Genomic DNA, 17,217 nt, shown 5'->3' with positions numbered 1-17,217 from the left:
CCTGGTACATCATGACAGATTTGACCATTGACATAGAATGCTATTCAACCAAGGGGAGCATCACAACTGAGCTCAAACTTGATCTTCTTGCCTGTCGTCTGCTTTGCTGTGAAGCCTGCTGGAAACCAGGGGCATTCTTCAACATTCACCTCCCTAACATTCACTGCTGCCTCAGCTAGCTCAGTTCAGACTGGCAATTGGTCCATGACCTAATAAAGCTCAGACACTCTCAGTCGCTGAAGGTGTTTCTCTCATGTTCTAAACTACTCTTTGCAACACCGATTGTGCACTGTGCGTGGACCTTTGCCCTGAGCCTCAGCTCCGTTCTAGTGAAATTAAAAGGCACATCTTCTCCTCGCTCTCCATGTTTCAGTTAACAAGACAGCAAATTCCCAAAATGCTCCATGCCTTACCGTTATCTGCCTCTTAGCTTTGCGCAAAACGCCCAGGGAAAGCCCACACAAGTTACACGTGAGCCTTCCTCCTACAGACAGCCAACATTACTGATCAAACTTTTTTTATTTCATTCGGTAAGCGCTATTCTGCTTATTGGAAGAGCAAAGACAGACATTTCCTGCAGTCATTCTCAAATTGCTATAACACTTTAATGACCTCACTCGCATTTGGGCCGCCCACACACACACACACACACACTCCAATCCACAAATGACGTCTAGTTCAGGACCAGCCCTGACAGCAAATACAATATTGCACTGCAAGCCCATTCAGCAGATTTGTACCAAGATGTTGCGCAGGAACTCAAAGCCAGAGTGGGAGAGATAAACAATGCTTGAGTCAATGTATTTTAATATTAACCTTGGTTCAGGATCCATTTCTATTGATGTTCCTTCCCTAAAACTGCTCCCCATTACCATCAGCAGGATTTTATCTGAGCTAAAAATACTCTCCAGATCCAATCCAAGTTTGGAAGCAGAGAAATCTATAAACAAATCATACCACTGGATACTGTTATACTTTATATGTGGACAGGGCACGAAAGTGTCACATGATCATTACTACATTCTCTAAGCCAGTGATCCTTTGATGATTTTGTAATAAATGGTATCCTGTCCTTGCTTTACACATTCCACTTACCACCATCTGCCACATTTAAAACCAGCAAGCAGAATCAAGGCTGAACTGAGATCTGCTTTTCTGGCAAATAGATCATTAAAACCCTTCATGCCCTCAGTAATTCTCAGTAATTCCCTCACACATTTACAGTGGTAAATGGAGGTAAAAACAGATACCTACCCTTTAGAGATCTCCAGATATTGTGCGCAAAGATGAGATAAATGGCTACTCCACGTGGCTGCAGACTGGTACACCTATATATAAAGCCTCTGCTGGAGGAGTTTAAAAAAATCATATTATAGGGCTTTATTTTAAGAGACAGGTACTGAGGGGGCAGTCAGAGCTATGGTATTTGTGAGCATTCTCTAGAGTTTTTTTAAAGATGGATTTTAGTTTGTCTTATTAAATTAGAAAATGACTGCAATCCCAGAAGGACCACCTCTATTGACGGGCATATTAAAGCAAGCTTCTGTTCACACCTGCCATTTTGAACTCCACGCACTGTATTTTTTTTTTGTCCCATCCCCTACTTTTTCTATTCCCCATCCTGTCATGCAGGAAGTGGCTACTTGCTGGGGCATCGCCTGCAAGTGGCATGGCTCACAGGAATCAAACAGAGTGACAGTAGACAGGTTAGGCAAAGGCATCGGATGGCATTCCCAAGTCCCAGTCTTCTCCAGTCGGGTGCTTACCAGTGTGTTTGCCAGTATTAAAAGCCACGAGCCCTCACTTCACTGAGCTAGTCCAAAAACACAAAGCCGGGTGTTCAGTCAGCCAGTCTAACGTGAGGTTGTTGTAAGTGCTGCATCAGACTTGTTAGAGTGGCACTTAAATATGAAGCAAATGAAACAACACACAGCTCCCCTGATGGTGTGGTACTAAGTTACACAGATCACGAGCTTCCAAGTTCGGTCGATGATCTGTGCTGATTTAGCTAATCCAGCTCAAGTAGCAGTTAGATCACTGGGGCTGGTTGGAGGAAAAGAAATCACCCAGCTTTCCATCTTTTGGATCACTTTCCTATTGCCAGGGGAAAATGTGAATGCAGCCGTGATGCCCATCACAGTCGAATATCTTAACTTTTGCTGCTTTTGCTTACATGTGAAGGATGGCCTCCAGGGCAAAACAGTGGATGGCTATCCTTGGAGGATGAAAAACAGACACAAGGCAGCTTGCTAAGTTTCAGCCACAAATCGGCTCTTCCTGACATTATGAGGCGAAACAGGATGGAAAGCGAGTGCACTTTCCTCTTAAAACAAATGAAATGTTATTTATACACCAGTGAATCTCCTTTGGCATTGCTCATCGATTCACATGGATCCGACACTCGCCTCTCCCTGTGGATGCTGGTGGGAGGCACTCCAGCGTGTAGTGATTGGACTCCATTCCTTCCCACCCACCCCGATGACATTCTACAAAGCTGCTCAACAGCAGAGTTTATAATTCCTTGACTTTACTCTCCGGTTGTAGGAATAGCTGCATCCTTTCATTTTACTGGTTGCTTTTCTACACTGCTTCTGTTACTTTTCCTCAACCAGATACCTCAAGAAATAAAAAGAGCCAAATTCAACTGTAACCTGCTCCTGATTATTTGTTTTCAGTGAACTTTTAACTTCAATTTCTTTGTTCAAAATAACAGGCAAGATGGCAATTTGTGTGTATTGATTGGTCCAGTGTGACACAATTAGAAAAGACTCATCATGATTATTATAGGCTCTCAACAGTATCAGACAAGACTTTATCTACGGAATCGCAAACTGAAAGCATTAGGTAGAATAAAGAATAAATATATATATATATATATATATATATATATATATATATAGATTAATATAGAAATAAATATCCAGTCCAGTATTTATACTATACACCTGTCTCCAAGCACAGTATAAATGTTCCAATAAGATTCATACTACATTCTCGTACTTCCACCACAGGTCAGAATATAAAAGGATGCTTTGACCTACCTTGGCTCAATATGCCACCTTCAGAATTCAGTTGCTCTGTGCTCCCCGAAAGCTAGATGAGAGTTTGGGAAGCAAGTGCACTACTTTCTCAAGTTTTCTTCTGGTCCCCAGGAGGTCTTGTGGCGCAGTGGGTAATGTCCCTGCCTGACCCAGCAGCTCTGGATTCAAGTCCCACTCCAGGGTTTGATGGCCAAGGAAGGTACCTTCATAATGTGGCCAAATAGATTAATTACCAAGCTGTAAATCCTCCCAATATATCTATGGCAGGCGACGAGGGTGGGAGAGTCTCCTGATCAGCCATGCTTGATGCGGACTGGTACTCCTCAAGCTATAGTCTCTGGTGACAGGCTGATGAGCTGTTCCAGGAAAAGCCAGCTCTGGAAACAGACATAAGCATATGCTTTGTCTGCCTCAGACACCATTAAGCGTGGGAAAGGTCTAAGTCTTGATTCTCCTCTCCACCACACACATTTTCTCCCTTAACCACATCTCGCCTGAAAGTGGTGGTTCACATAGCGATATAGAGGCGGCTGTACTCTTCCGCTAATTATCATTCATCATCAGCGAGCATACATTATGAATTTCAAATAGGGGAGGAGAGAAAGGAAAAGTGAGCGGAGGAGGGGTGAATTAACAGTCAAAATTCTACTCTCACCTTATATCCAAACACGTGCATTTCCATCAGGGTCACTGAATAAAAACCAAGCAGAAATCGGAGTGGTTAACAAACCCTCCGCCCAACAACAATATTTGCCTGAGGAATGCCATGGACAAGAACATCAATTTGTGGAAACTTGATGGAGCCACAGCACATGTGATTAGCAGGGCTCTATCATTTATGTTACAGGCTCACAGCAATATTAGGCGAGCTTTTAAAGAAGGAACCACAGACTACAAAAAAAAGCGCAGAGTAAAAATGGGTTAGTAGTACTGCAGACAACAGGTGTACATGATCAGTTATTTACCTCTCCTTAACACAGGGAAAGGGAAAATCCATGGAATCCTATTTTGTATCAAAATCTATTTTTGCAAGCATTTCACCTAAGCTGAAAATCAGCAAAAAGTAAACCGCTCCTAAATGCTGTTTGTATGTCATGTGGCAACAATGGCCCTTTCTCTCTGTGTCCTTGTTCAAAATCTTCACTTTTTACTTTAATTACCTCCTCCTACGTCTGCCTTCAAACACAAATACTGAACTTCTTTAAAACCCTCGCCCACCCACTTCAATTAACACCTTGTTCGTCCACTCCAGTCCCTTTCCAGTCCAATCACCTCATTGGCAAAAAATCTGTTCACCTATTAACAGAACAGCAAAACTTCTCAAAACAACATTCAAACACTCAAGAGTCACGGCGTGTGAGTTGATCTGTAACACTGCTCTCACACAGTTCATAACAATTTCAAGAATGGGAGCTACTGCCCCCAAACAATTTCTTCTTGTTCAGGTGCCAAGTTTTACAGCATCAGCAATCATAGCTCTCCAACTTTCACGCTCCTTGAACGCAGCTAACATCTTGCGTTGTTCTCAGAATCTTGTACCTATTCTGTTTTGCGAGTTGTCAGTGTATTTTCTCCTTTGTTTCCCTCTTGCGCTGCTACCCTCAATTTTCCCAGTCACTACCAGATGTTTTGGTTTCTCTCCCCTAAATACATGCTCAAAGAACTTAGTTGTCCCTTGGTGATTATCTGCAAACGTTCTTCCCGTGTGTCTGCTTTCCCCAAAACTTCCTCATTAGTTATGTGTTGTCCTCATCATACATATCAGAAACATTTTACAGTACCTTAACTCAGCTCAAGCCCTCTGTAACATAAGGGTAAGAGTAGTGACATAGGCTGAATATGTTTGGTAAGCATCTGCAGGCACTTGAAGCTACGAGACAAGGATTTTGAAACTAGTAGAAAATTACACAGGAAGCCAAGCAGAAACCTAGGTGATGGAAGTGCAAGGGGTTAAATGGATAAGGTGAGAGTAAGGCAGTCTGAACATGAAGCTGGGTGGCTTTCTTGAAGAACCTTGCAGAAGTTATAACCCCTACCTTTGTCACATGGAGTTCAGAGTCACATCAACAACACAGAGGGAAGGGCAAATGTAGAGGATGTTTCAATGCTGGAATGCAGCAGTGATGGAACTGACATGGGAAGAAAATTAAGTTTCAAAAATCTATCAAGGTTTGGTCCCATTGGATTTGATCCAAGAGCAACTGGGGAGGTTAAAAATAAGAGGATCCACATGTAGAAGCTAATGGGATCTCAAAAGTATAACTTCCATTTTGCTGGAAATTTTGACTTATCAAAGATCAGAGAGAGTCGAGCAAGTCTTGGCAGCATGAGGTGGCAAACTGGTAAAACTAGGTGTTGTCATCATATATATGGAGCCTGACCTTGTGCATTCAACTGATGTCATTATAGGGCAGCATACTGAAAAGGAAAGAACCAAGGATTTACCCCTGGGGACAACCCTTAGGATAACCCATCAAAATCTATTTAATGCTTTGGTATAAGTATGAATGGACCCAATGGTGAGTTATCTCATGAAAGTAGGCGTCAAGAAGACATTGAAGGAGGTTAGAATGATCAATGGTACCAAAGCAACAAAGAGATCAAGTAGGATAAGGGGATTAAAAATACCATGGGGATCAAAGATAAGGCCACTAGTGACTTTAACCAGAGCAGTCTTTGTGTTGTGAGACAATGTTGCCGAATTCCAAACAGGGAGCACTGGGAGGGTTAGGCACATAGTTGCCTTGCAACAATAGTTCTGACACTTTGAAAAGCAAGGGGATATTTTGGATAAAATAATTGGAGAGGGTGGTTTAAGATTGGTTTGAAATTAGTTGCTTTGATAGAAGTAGGGATGTTGCTAAAGATAAATTGATAACATCACCGCAGGAGCCAGGGAGAGAAGGGCTAGATAGCAGGATTATAATCACTAAAATTAGATTGATGAGAGCAACAAGAGGTGAGCAAACAGAGGCAGAATAGGGTGGAAGGTGGTTAGATTCGGGGAGTGGATGCAGATATACAGCTATTTCTGTCCTTGATTTTGAATACTAACAAAGTCACAAGTCTCCAATTTAGAATGTAAGAAAGGGTAGTGAGGAGAGAGGATCAGGGAGATGGGTACTGGAGAATCTCAGTTTACAACTGGTAGTGCAACAAGAAAATGTGGGAATGGACAGCATTGATTCTCAACAAGAAATAATTGTAAAAGTTATAAGGCTCTGTGATGTTGAGAAAATCAATGCCCTTCCATAGATGCTGCGATGATAGAGGACATAATTATCCAAGAATGCACTCATTTCAAGGAAAATGCAAAGGAAGTGGTGACAACTTTGCTTTGTCTGAGGGGTGGAACATGGTGGAAGGAGACATAAGGGACACTGGATACAAGCAATAAGTAAAACTAACAAAGTTCAAACCACACATCGTCACTGGTGGAAGCTGAAAGGAAAACGTTTGTGTCAACTCTGCCACAATTCAATGTAGACAGCTTGAGTGGTAGCTTACTCCACAGGTAAAAACCGTATTTTATCGAAGTTCTATAAAGAGGAAGTTGGCCATTCCTTTCAAGAAATTTGACCAGACCAATCTATAGCAAACATTACTCACTCACAAACACCATGCAGATGTCAAATATATGAGCAACCAAATTTTTAGCCACTCAGGCAATTTTTTCCTGAGCTCTCAGATTTCTATATTAAGTGTGAATGGCCAGACAAGAAAGCAGCCGTGCAATAACTCCCAGGCCTCCGTTCAAGACAATTTCCTGCAGCTGATGAAAACAAGAAGTCAGGGTCCATTCAAACCTCTGACAGTGTACACTTTCGTAATACACTAATTCTTCCATTCTGCTTGTGAATAACCACGGTATTATTACCCATGAGTTAGATTATCCCAAATATTTATCACTGGTAGACAATTTTCCCGTTAACTCCTTGAAAATTCAATTCACTAATTTCAATGTATTCCTTTCTATCATACTGAAGTAATATCTGACTCTACATCATTTAATATTTTAGGTACATCAATGGGTCTGCTTAATTAACTTTGCTCTCCATTGTGAAGCTTAAGCTTTTCTGACCTTAACTAGTAATTCACTGAATTTCCACCCGAGATCTGTACAGTTGCTTTTTTCTCTATCTTTTTAATGTAACTTTATGTTCTGTGGGTATTACCACTGAACTGCAGTCTAAGCATGATTGGCCAATGCACTGTATAACTGCTATCGCTCCTGACCAATCATTTCTTTCAAGCTTTTTAAATTGGTTCACCACATTTGCTTTGAAATTGAAGATGTCATGTCCATGGTTACTCCTAGCTTCCTCTTTAACTCTGTATGTGCCAATTCCATGTCATACATTTGTTTGCTTGTGCCTTATCTCTTAACTCTTATCTCTGTGGAATAGTATCATTGTTCAGTGTTAAAGTAGTTTGTCCAGTTCAATAAACAATTGAAATTTTTTTGCAAATTTTATGCTGTATTCTTCTTCCTGGAAAAGTCACTTCTCTAAAGTTGCATCATCAGTACACCTAACCAGCTCAGCATAAATGCAGCAGCCACTCCCATTCTGCCATCTCCAGAGGAAAAGTGTCTAAGCTCAGTTCAATACCTCCACCAACAGATCTGCTCAGACAACTCTCATTGTGTGGGGGTAAACTGCAGGCCTAAACAGCTAAGCAGCTCAAAAAGCACATGTACTTTAATACTGTTACCAATTCTGGCAATGTGCCTTACAACAGCAGTGCACAGTGCCAAGAATGTTCTACTTTAGATATAGTGGATGTTGCAAGAAGTGCACGATTACATATTGTTACCAGGGTGATTTTTTTTTTGCAACATTTCATAAACAAAACCAGCAGGGTTGAAATTGCTGAGAGTTTGAGGAACCAGTGGCAGGACTCTGAAGCAGGTAAGGAAAGATTTATTTCAGCTGATTTTCTCCCTTGCTCTCTAAAAGTGCCGAAGCTTGCCAGAGTATAGTCACCCTCTGGTATCTCGCCCAAGTCTTTATGCACAGAAGGTTATTCAACCATGTTGAATCACAAGCTAATTCAATGCAAACACATGCACCCTTTCACTAAGAACCACTGGGCAGCAGGTAGGCAAAAGAACCCAGTCTGATTTTCCCCTCACTTGCCAGAGGTGCTGATGCCAGTTATGCCATCCTAGTTGCCATACATTCAGAGATCAGATAACTCAGTATAGGCTGAGAGCTAAACCTGGGATCTTCATGTCTGTATGGCTCAAGTTAAAAGGTGCTATTAACTGTGCAGCAGGGAGAGCCCAGCTTTAGGACTACGTGCACCACCCTACAAAGCTACACACCTAAACGTTCCTTAAACAACTCCCTCCAGCAACGGCTAGGAACAGATGTAACACAACATGGTGTTTGGCAAGTCAGTATAGAAACAAACTCTGCCATGGGGCATTTGGGCTCAGGTTCACAGCCACAGTTCCTTGGGCATGATGAGTTTCCTATCTTGGCTTGGCTGCCAGTGAAAGCAGAAGGGAAATATAAAAATAATTGAGGTGACAGAAAAGGCCCAAAGACCAGGGAAAAACCAACAGAGGGGAGTTTGGATCATTTCTTTTTACACACACAAAAGATTAGAGTGTTGTAGAGTAAGTTACCAAAGAAATCCCCTGAATTGGAATAAACAGGTTTAGGGGACATTCAGACCAGGGATTAAATAGTCCATTAGATGGAAGGTGGATGGGGTTGACATTTTTCCAGACAGAGTGGGTTTTGTAGGTCTTATCTTTTCTTCTTATAAATTCACGTGAGCTTAGGAAAATAACTGCCCGGCACTGCTACTTAAGGTGCACTGGGATGGAGAGCAAGGATAGCCAGGGGAGGAAGCCGTTGCAATTTCGGCATCACACTGCTTATAATTCAGATTACCACTCAGCTATTTTTAGTTCTTCCCTGTAAGATTTCAGATCAAAGCAGTTGCTTCTTCAGCTGGCATTGTTGCAGAAGCTATAACCAGGTCACCGTAAATTAGTCAAACAGTAACAACACGTCTTAACCACTTTTCCCTAGATTAAAGGGAGTCACTGAGGTAAATTAAGGGATAGTGGACCCTCAATACAATATTCCCACCAACCCCTCTCCACAGGGAGGAGAGATAGACAGTGGGTGAATCACTCCTTCTATACCTCAGCCAATTGGTCATCCTTTGTGTGTTTATAAAGTGTCAGCAACTGTACAAGACATTACAGCCAAACCAATTATGCCCTTCCAACATCCAGATGTGCACTTTCCACAGCGATCAGCAGGGGAATCTATTTTAAATTCTGAGGTCAAATGCAACAATCAGCTGAAAGCTAGCATCTTGTATGTACCTGTTACCCATTTGATCAGTCTGGTACAAGAATTCAAGTTGAGCAATGAGACCATTAGGACGTCACTATAACCAGCATTGAGAGCGCCCAATAATTATAAATAATCCACCATATAAAATCGAATTAGCCACATTGAAAAACTTTCCTTAGTGAATCAGACCAATCCAATTTAGGATACAGAACACTGACTGAATTGTATAACATTTTCCAAAGTAAGAGTGTTATTTTGTCTGACATTGTTGTAGCCATTAAAATACGAGTTAGGGCCCGATTAAGGGAGCTTTCCCCGTCAATTCCCTGTAATGGAGATTCCAGTGCATCAGGAGCAGGCCTTAAGCTGACTCTCTTCAAAGCTGCAAAGCTGAACTTCAGAAACCACACCCGGGCCAAACTGTGCTTTTAATTGGCGCACTATTGCTGTCCACAAATAAAACTTTTGACCCACCACAACCTCATCTCCGTCTCCCTGATCAATGTAGATATGCACGCGGCTGCCTTGTCCACATCAACAGAGTGCCACAGATAAAGACACATCTTAGTCATTGGCATTTTATAGTTCATACTTCCTGGTTAAACTCAGCATCACACACAGACACGCACCTTTGTCACTCTGAGAATGTCAGCTCAGCTGAAATATACTTGTCAAACAATAGATGGAATATTTTCTACCAGGTGACTCAGCTAACTGATAAAGACTTTATCTTTCTTATTACAAGTCAACAAATACGCCACAAATGACCAACCACGTACCATGGCCGAAACTATACCAGCTCAAACAAGATGGATGAACATTCATACAGCCCGAATCAAATCTCTTCAATCTTGGCGCACTGTTTTATTGTACATTGACTACATGTACGTAGGCAAACTTGGTAGACATTCTGTGGCAGCAATGGGCCACCAGCAGCAACAACGTAAACGACCAGTTAATGTGTTTACTGTGATGCTGATTAAATAAGAATATGTTTGCTCAAAAATTGCCACTGAATTAACATCTACTGGACAAACAGATATAACATCGGTTTGAAGTTTCAACTGAAGAACAGTATCTTAGACAATACAGTATTCCCTCAGTACCACGGCATCAGCCTGCATCAGGAACGTCCGAGTCTTTCGGTAGACGTGCACCCTGAAGCCTCTCAGGCCATAAGTAAAGTTGAAAGATATCTTCCCATTCATTTACATTTGGTTTCCAACACGAAATGCTCGACATTCTTTTTGCTGCATACTTTGACACGATAATGGAGAGACAGAAAACAATTCTGAAGTGCTTCGAATAATCTGTCACACTACATCACTCAAGTCTAAATGACTTGCCTCACTGAAAAGCTTCATCACTATATAGAACACATGATTCAGTATGGTATGGTGTTTTCTCCCCTCTTTCCTCAGTAACTTCCTCCCAAGATATTGAATTCTTGCAAGGAAACATTCCTATGGACCTTAGTGACTTCCAGTAGCATAGCTAAATAATTTGCGTACCTAGAAAGTGAGTACTGTGCCAAGCTATCCATCTAAGGTAGCTTGTAGCTCCCTTTCCCGCTGCCCCCGTGTAAGACTAATTGTTTGAGAAGAGACAGGGAATTGATCTCAGACCTTCCCCGTTCAGCTCCTCAGGAATCCTCTCATCTGCTGCAGGTGACCTGGAGGGATATCAATGTTGCTGTCATTTCTGTGACAGGGAATTGATCTCAGACCTTCCCCGTTCAGCTCCCCAGGAATCCTCTCATCTGCTGCAGGGGACCTGGAGGGATATCAATGTTGCTGTCATTTCTGTGCTACCCTTTCCACGTGAGCCTGCTAGGGCCACAACTGCCAAGCCTGAACCTATTCCATGTATAAACACAGTTTCCAGCAGGAATTACTGAATAGTGATTAAGATAGGGAACATAAAATATATACCAGCACTCGTATGCAGTTATAGTCCATTACTCTCACACTACCGACACTAAATAAAGCAGATTCCATTCCACTGAACAAACAGCCCAGCAATCAAAGAAAATTACACTTTCAAGACTACACCTTTTAAATTACGTTAGTTATAAAGAGGCTATGAACTGCCTCCTCAGCAGCTTGACATATCACAGAAAAGCTTACAACATATGAGGAAGGTCTTTGATAAATGTTCGGAATACTCTGCTGGGTAAAGTAGCATAGACAAAAGAGATTTAGCTTATTCAAGATCCAACTAGATTTCAGGATGGAAAAGCTAATGTACTAGAAGGGTGAGTTTTAATGGACTGAAAGGCCTTTTCTGACTGTTAACTTTTCACACGCTCTTTCTGCCCCATCAGAGTTTTTATTTCTCCCATTATCCTGGAATGGGTGCAGCGCAGGAGGCCACTCAGTCCATCATGTTTCTGCCAGCTTTCTACGAGGCCAACTCAGCTAGTCCCACACTGCACCACCATCAGCCACCCACCCCCTGCCTTTTCCCCATAGTCCTGCAATTTTTTTCTCTTCATATAATTATCCAATTTCATTTTGAAATACAAGATTGAAACTGTCTCATCCACACCCTCAGTCAGTGCAGTGCAGATCCTAACCACTCACTGTGTAAAAATGATGTTCCTCATGTCGCCATTGATACTTCTGCCAATCACCTTATATTTGTGCGCCCTGGTTCTTGATCCTACCACCTATGGGAAGTTTCTCCCTATCTATTCTCAAAAATCATGATTTTGCACACCTCTATCAAATTTCTTCTCAACCTTTTCTTCTCCAAGAACAGTCCCAGTTTCTCCAATCTATCCACATAACATCCACATCCCTGGAATCTTTCTTGTAAATCCTTTCTGCATCCTCTCTAATGCCTTCACAAGCAATACGTAAGTTGAGGCTAACCTCTACTGAGGTGGAATTCCACAGACAGCAGTTACTCTCGAGTACCTCATCCAACTGTTCATTCTGTATATAAATCTGGACATAAATTATTGGCAATTTATTTAATCTTGGACGGCATCACAGCCTAACCTGATCCCCTTCTCAACCAACATCCACACAGCCAACTAAACTGGATAGGGCCACTGAATAGCCATCAAGAACAGGATCCCAGTTATACTGAGGCCAATCTTTAGAATTCCTACCACTGACTTCACGGATCGAGCTAACAATAAGAAAATTTAAGGCATAGTAGGGGGCCATTCAGCCCATCATGTCTATACCAGCTTAAAAAGTGCTATCCAGCCTAAACCAACTTTCCAGGTCTTTGTCCATAGCCCTGTGCGTTACAGGACTTCAAGTGCATCTACAAGTATTCTTTTTAAATGCAAGGTGGGTTTCTACCTCTACTGCCCCTTCAGGCAGTAGTTCCAGACCCTACCACCCACTGGGTAAAGGAAAACTCAAACTCTGTTTAACCCTTCTACCAATTACTTTAAATTTATACCCCGAAGGGAAACAGATGTATCCTATCCACTATCTAGGCCTCTAACTTTATACATCTCAGTTAAATCTTCCCTCTGTTCCATCTGATTTTCCACAGGTGATTATTCCTTTTGGACTGCAACGGCTTTTATTACACAAGGACCTCAGCAATCCGTTTTCTTTACTGGCATGGTCGGCATTTTTGGCTCAACCCTAATTTCCTTGAACTGAGTAGTTTGCTTGGACATTTCAGAGGGCAGTTAAGAGTCAACCTCATTACTGTGGGTCTCAAGTCAAACGTAGGCCTTCCCTGTAGATTTCCTTCCCTGAAGGACAGTAGTGAACTAGGTGGGGTTTTTTTTTTACAAGTTCATCGCCAATCCAATCACCATTGTTGATGAGTTTGCAATTCCAGATTTTATGGCTTGAAATTAAAATTTCACCAGCTGTCACGCTGGAATTTGAACCAGTGTCCCCAGAGCCTGGGCCTCTGGATTACCAGTCCAGTACGTCACCACTATGCCACCAGCTCCACTGCACAGCTCAGCAATTCACCGAAACATTGTGTTGTGTTTCTAAGTGCATCATACAGTGATTTTTATATCTGAAAGGAAAACGCTTCTCTTTTCCTCCAACCCAGTTAATGCTGTAACAGGAATAGGCACACAGCTGAAGTCAGAAAGCGATAGCACAAGTATCCACGGGCTGACCAGATACTACTGAAGTTTTCCACAGGAGTGAAGGGATCAGGGTTGCCAACTCTGAATGGACATATTTCCTGGAAGCTTCATCACATGGCCTTCCAACTTCAGCCAGAAAAGAAGCCTTGCCCACCACCCCACATCTCCAATATTTGTTTTAATCACTAAGAAACTTAGCTATTGAAATAAATCACAGAATTCTTTACAAGTCCCATTGATTTTTTCTCTCTCTCTCTCTCTCCTGGGTTCCTCTTAGCAGCGTCCCGGAGATTTATCTTTTATTCCTGGGAGACTCCAGTTCAGCCCTGGAGGGTTGGCAACCCCGGATAACAGAAGTTATTGAGAGGCAGAGACTTACTTTTAAAGGAGGGTGAGCGGGTAGATTCCCACCGCCAGACGGTAACGGAGGTGCTTCTGGTTGGATGGAGATGGTGAAATGCGAAGCAATCGGCCGCCGAGAAGCTGCATTGGGCCCCCCACCCCCCACCAAACCAAACAACAACAACAACAACAACAACCGGCAACCACCAAATCCGCTCTCAAACTCCCCACCCTCCCCCCAACCCCAACCCCCACCCCCCTCCTCCTCCTCCTCCTCCTCCTCCTCCTCCTGCCCGGCTTACCCCCTCACCTGGCCCGGCCCCGCTCCCCAGGAAAGCCCGGGGACTGACCTATTTCCGCTAGGCCTCGGGGAAGCAAGTTTTATTTTTGGTTGGTTGGTTGGTTGGTGCTGGGGGCTGATAGGAGGGGAAGGTGAGGTGGGGTGGGGGGTGGGGGGGGGAGAGGAGGAGTTGGGGAAGAGGAGCAAAGTTGAGGGGGAGTCGGAAAAGGCGGTCTAAATGTCCTGTCTTCTCTCCCCCCTCCCCTCCTCCTCCTCCCCCTGCCAGCCCCTCAAACACACACACACCACCACCTCCTCCTCCTCCTCCTCCTCCTCCTTCAGGCTCCGTGTCCGTCTCTCTCGCTCTCTCGCTCGCCCGGCCCGGTCCGGTCCGGTCCGTTGCTATTTACAATCGCTCACTCGCTCCGGCTCCCTCCACACAACATGTCCGCCCGACCCGGTCCTCCAGCATCCCTCCGTGCACCGCGCCACCTCCAGGCTCCCGCCTCCACGCCCCCAATTAGCGGGGGGGGGGGAGGGGGAGGGGCGGGGCCTGGGCCTGGGCCTGACCAAGACCATCTTGCCCCCCTGCGCACCCTCGTTAGCAGCAGCAAAAAAATTTGCTCTCTTCTCCTCTTGGGTCCATGAAGAAATGGGGTTGCCAACTCCCTCCAGGATTGGCCTGGAGTCTCCAGGAGTTTCTCCTTTATCCTTGCAAATGCATCCCATGAAAGAATACATTTTTTTGAAAAATGTCTAAACAGTGATTTATAAACATAAATATACACACACACACACACACAAACAAACATATATATATTAAACATATATGAAAAGTTTAGAATTTTTAAAATATTTGTGCATGGGATGTGGGCATCACTGGCAAGACCAACATTTATCTTCCAAACCTAATGTCCCTGACAAGGCCAGCATTTGTTGCCCATCCCTAATTATCCTTGCTTAGAGGGCATTTAAGAGTCAACCACCTTGCTGTGGGTCTGGAGACAGCAGATTTCCTTCCCTAACCAGATGGGGATTTTTTTTTTTAATGACAGTTGGCAATGGTTTCTTGGTTGTCATCAGACTTTTAATTCCAGGTTTCTATTGAATTCAAATTCCGCCAAGTGCCAGGGTGGGATTTGAACCTGGGTCCCCAGAGAATTACCCTGGCTCTCTGGATTACCAGTCCGGTGACCACCACCCCCACACATGTAAGCATAAATATATAAATATATAAACACAAATATATATTATATATATTTAATATATATGAAAAATTTATAAACATAAATATATAAAATATAAATATATATAAACATAAGTATATTAAACATATATTTAATATATGAAGGGCATATACTTTTCAATTATATTCATCGGATGACCAGCATTTATCATCCAAACCTAATGTCCCTGGTAGGCCAGCATTTATTGCACATCCCTAATTACCCTTGAACTTAGTGGCTTGCTAGGTTATCACAGAGGCCAGTTAAGAGTCAACCACTTTGCTGTGGGTGTGGAATCATATGTCAGACAGACTGAGTATGGATGGCAGATTTTCTTCCCTAAAGGGCGTTAATGATCCAGATGGAGTTTTCGCTTTATACCCCAGGTTTATTCATTAAGTTCCACCAGCTACCATGGTGGGCTTTAAACCCACATCCCCAGCACATTAGCCTGGGTCTAGTAGCTTACGAGGTCAGTGACATTACCACTACACCATCATCTCCTTGAAGATCAATTAGTCAAAACACTGCTGTGTGCAACCCTGGAGAAAAAGCATCGGAGCATTTAAAAAAGATTTTAAAAATCATTTTCTTTGAACATTTCTCTTTGCAGACATAAAAATATAACAAATTGGGGAAAAGGCTGTTTCGCTGACAGTCAGGCATCATCCAGTTGGGTCTTTGTTGCTTTCCAATTGGCGTAGGAAGGCAGTGCATCAGAAGAGTGGATGAGTTGGCCGATTAACGGCTGGAGCGTGGAGGACAGTCATGTGATGAAGCCTCCAGAAATACTTTTGATAAAAGCAAAATACTGTGGATGCTGGAAATCTAGAACAAAAATACCTGGAAAAAATACATTTGAATACATTTGACCTCAGTTGGCAAGGCTATATGCAATATCGGGTTTATCCTCTGGGGACATGGGTTCAAATCCCACCATAGCAGCTAGTGGAATTTAAATTCAATTCATACATCTGGAATATAAAGCTAGTCTTAGTAATGGTGACCATGATAATGATCACTTATTGTCATTAAAATCTATCTGTTCAAAAATGTCCTTTAGGGAAGGAAATCTGCTGTCCTTACCTAGTCTGGCCTACATGTGACTCTTAACTGCCCTCTGAAATGGCCCAGCAAGCCACTCAGCTCAAGAGCAATTCCAGTTGGCCACAGGGTGACCAACTATCTCATATTTTAAGGGACTGGCCTTTATTTTGGCTCTTTGTCCCATGCCCCTTAAGGGACACCTTTTGTCCCGTGTTTCTGGGTCAGCTTGTGGGAGACTGAGATTAGTGACTTCAGTGTGACTGCATGTATTTGAGTCGGCCAGAAAAGAGATGACGATAAAAGCAAAATACTGTGGATGTTGGAAATCTGAAATAAAAGCAAATAATGCTGGAAAAACTCAACAGGTCTGGCAGTGTCTGTGAAGAGAGAAACAGAGTTAACGTTTCAAGTCCGATATGGCTTCTTCAGAACAGAGAGATGATAATGTTGTGACTCCACAAGATAAGTTGTAATTTTTGGTTATTTTAATCCACCTCCACCTCCACCTGGTTTAATTGGTCACCAGCAAATCCCCTGATCTCTCCGTCCCACAATTGAATTGTCCCTTATTGAATTTCTTAAGAGTTGGTTACCCTGGATAGACAACAAATGCTGGCATTGCCCATGACTCCCAGATTCCATGAAAGAATTAAAAAAAATGATGTCTAACCAGGGATTTATAAACATGAATATATAAAATATAAATATATATATAAACACATAGATTTATAAATATATATATATATATATAAAATAGTCATTTGGTGGTACAGGACTTGAGTATTGCTGAAAAAAGCCATTTTGTCAAAACTTTTTGTCTTGCACTCATCAGGACAATCGCAAGAATACCAGTGTCAGAGGAAATAACAACTTTATACCGTATAACAAG

At 42.6% G+C, this 17,217-nt stretch overlaps 1 protein-coding gene across 1 annotated transcript in view; it reads right to left on the bottom strand.

Moving 5' to 3' along the window:
• LOC121271741 (serine/threonine-protein phosphatase 6 regulatory subunit 3-like) overlaps positions 1-14,002 on the bottom strand; it is a 99,608-nt gene extending 85,606 nt beyond the window's left edge. The window contains exon 1 of the mRNA XM_041177953.1: positions 13,813-14,002. The gene's annotated coding sequence lies outside the window, so the exon portion shown is untranslated. The remainder of the gene's footprint in view (positions 1-13,812) is intronic.
• Positions 14,003-17,217: the final 3,215 nt, after the last annotated feature.

The sequence above is a fragment of the Carcharodon carcharias genome, chromosome 31, assembly GCF_017639515.1.
Source record: "Carcharodon carcharias isolate sCarCar2 chromosome 31, sCarCar2.pri, whole genome shotgun sequence".
Classification (NCBI taxonomy): Eukaryota; Metazoa; Chordata; class Chondrichthyes; order Lamniformes; family Lamnidae; genus Carcharodon; species Carcharodon carcharias.
The sequence above is the reverse complement of the archived record's forward strand: the minus strand, read 5'-3'. Positions and strand labels throughout refer to the sequence as shown.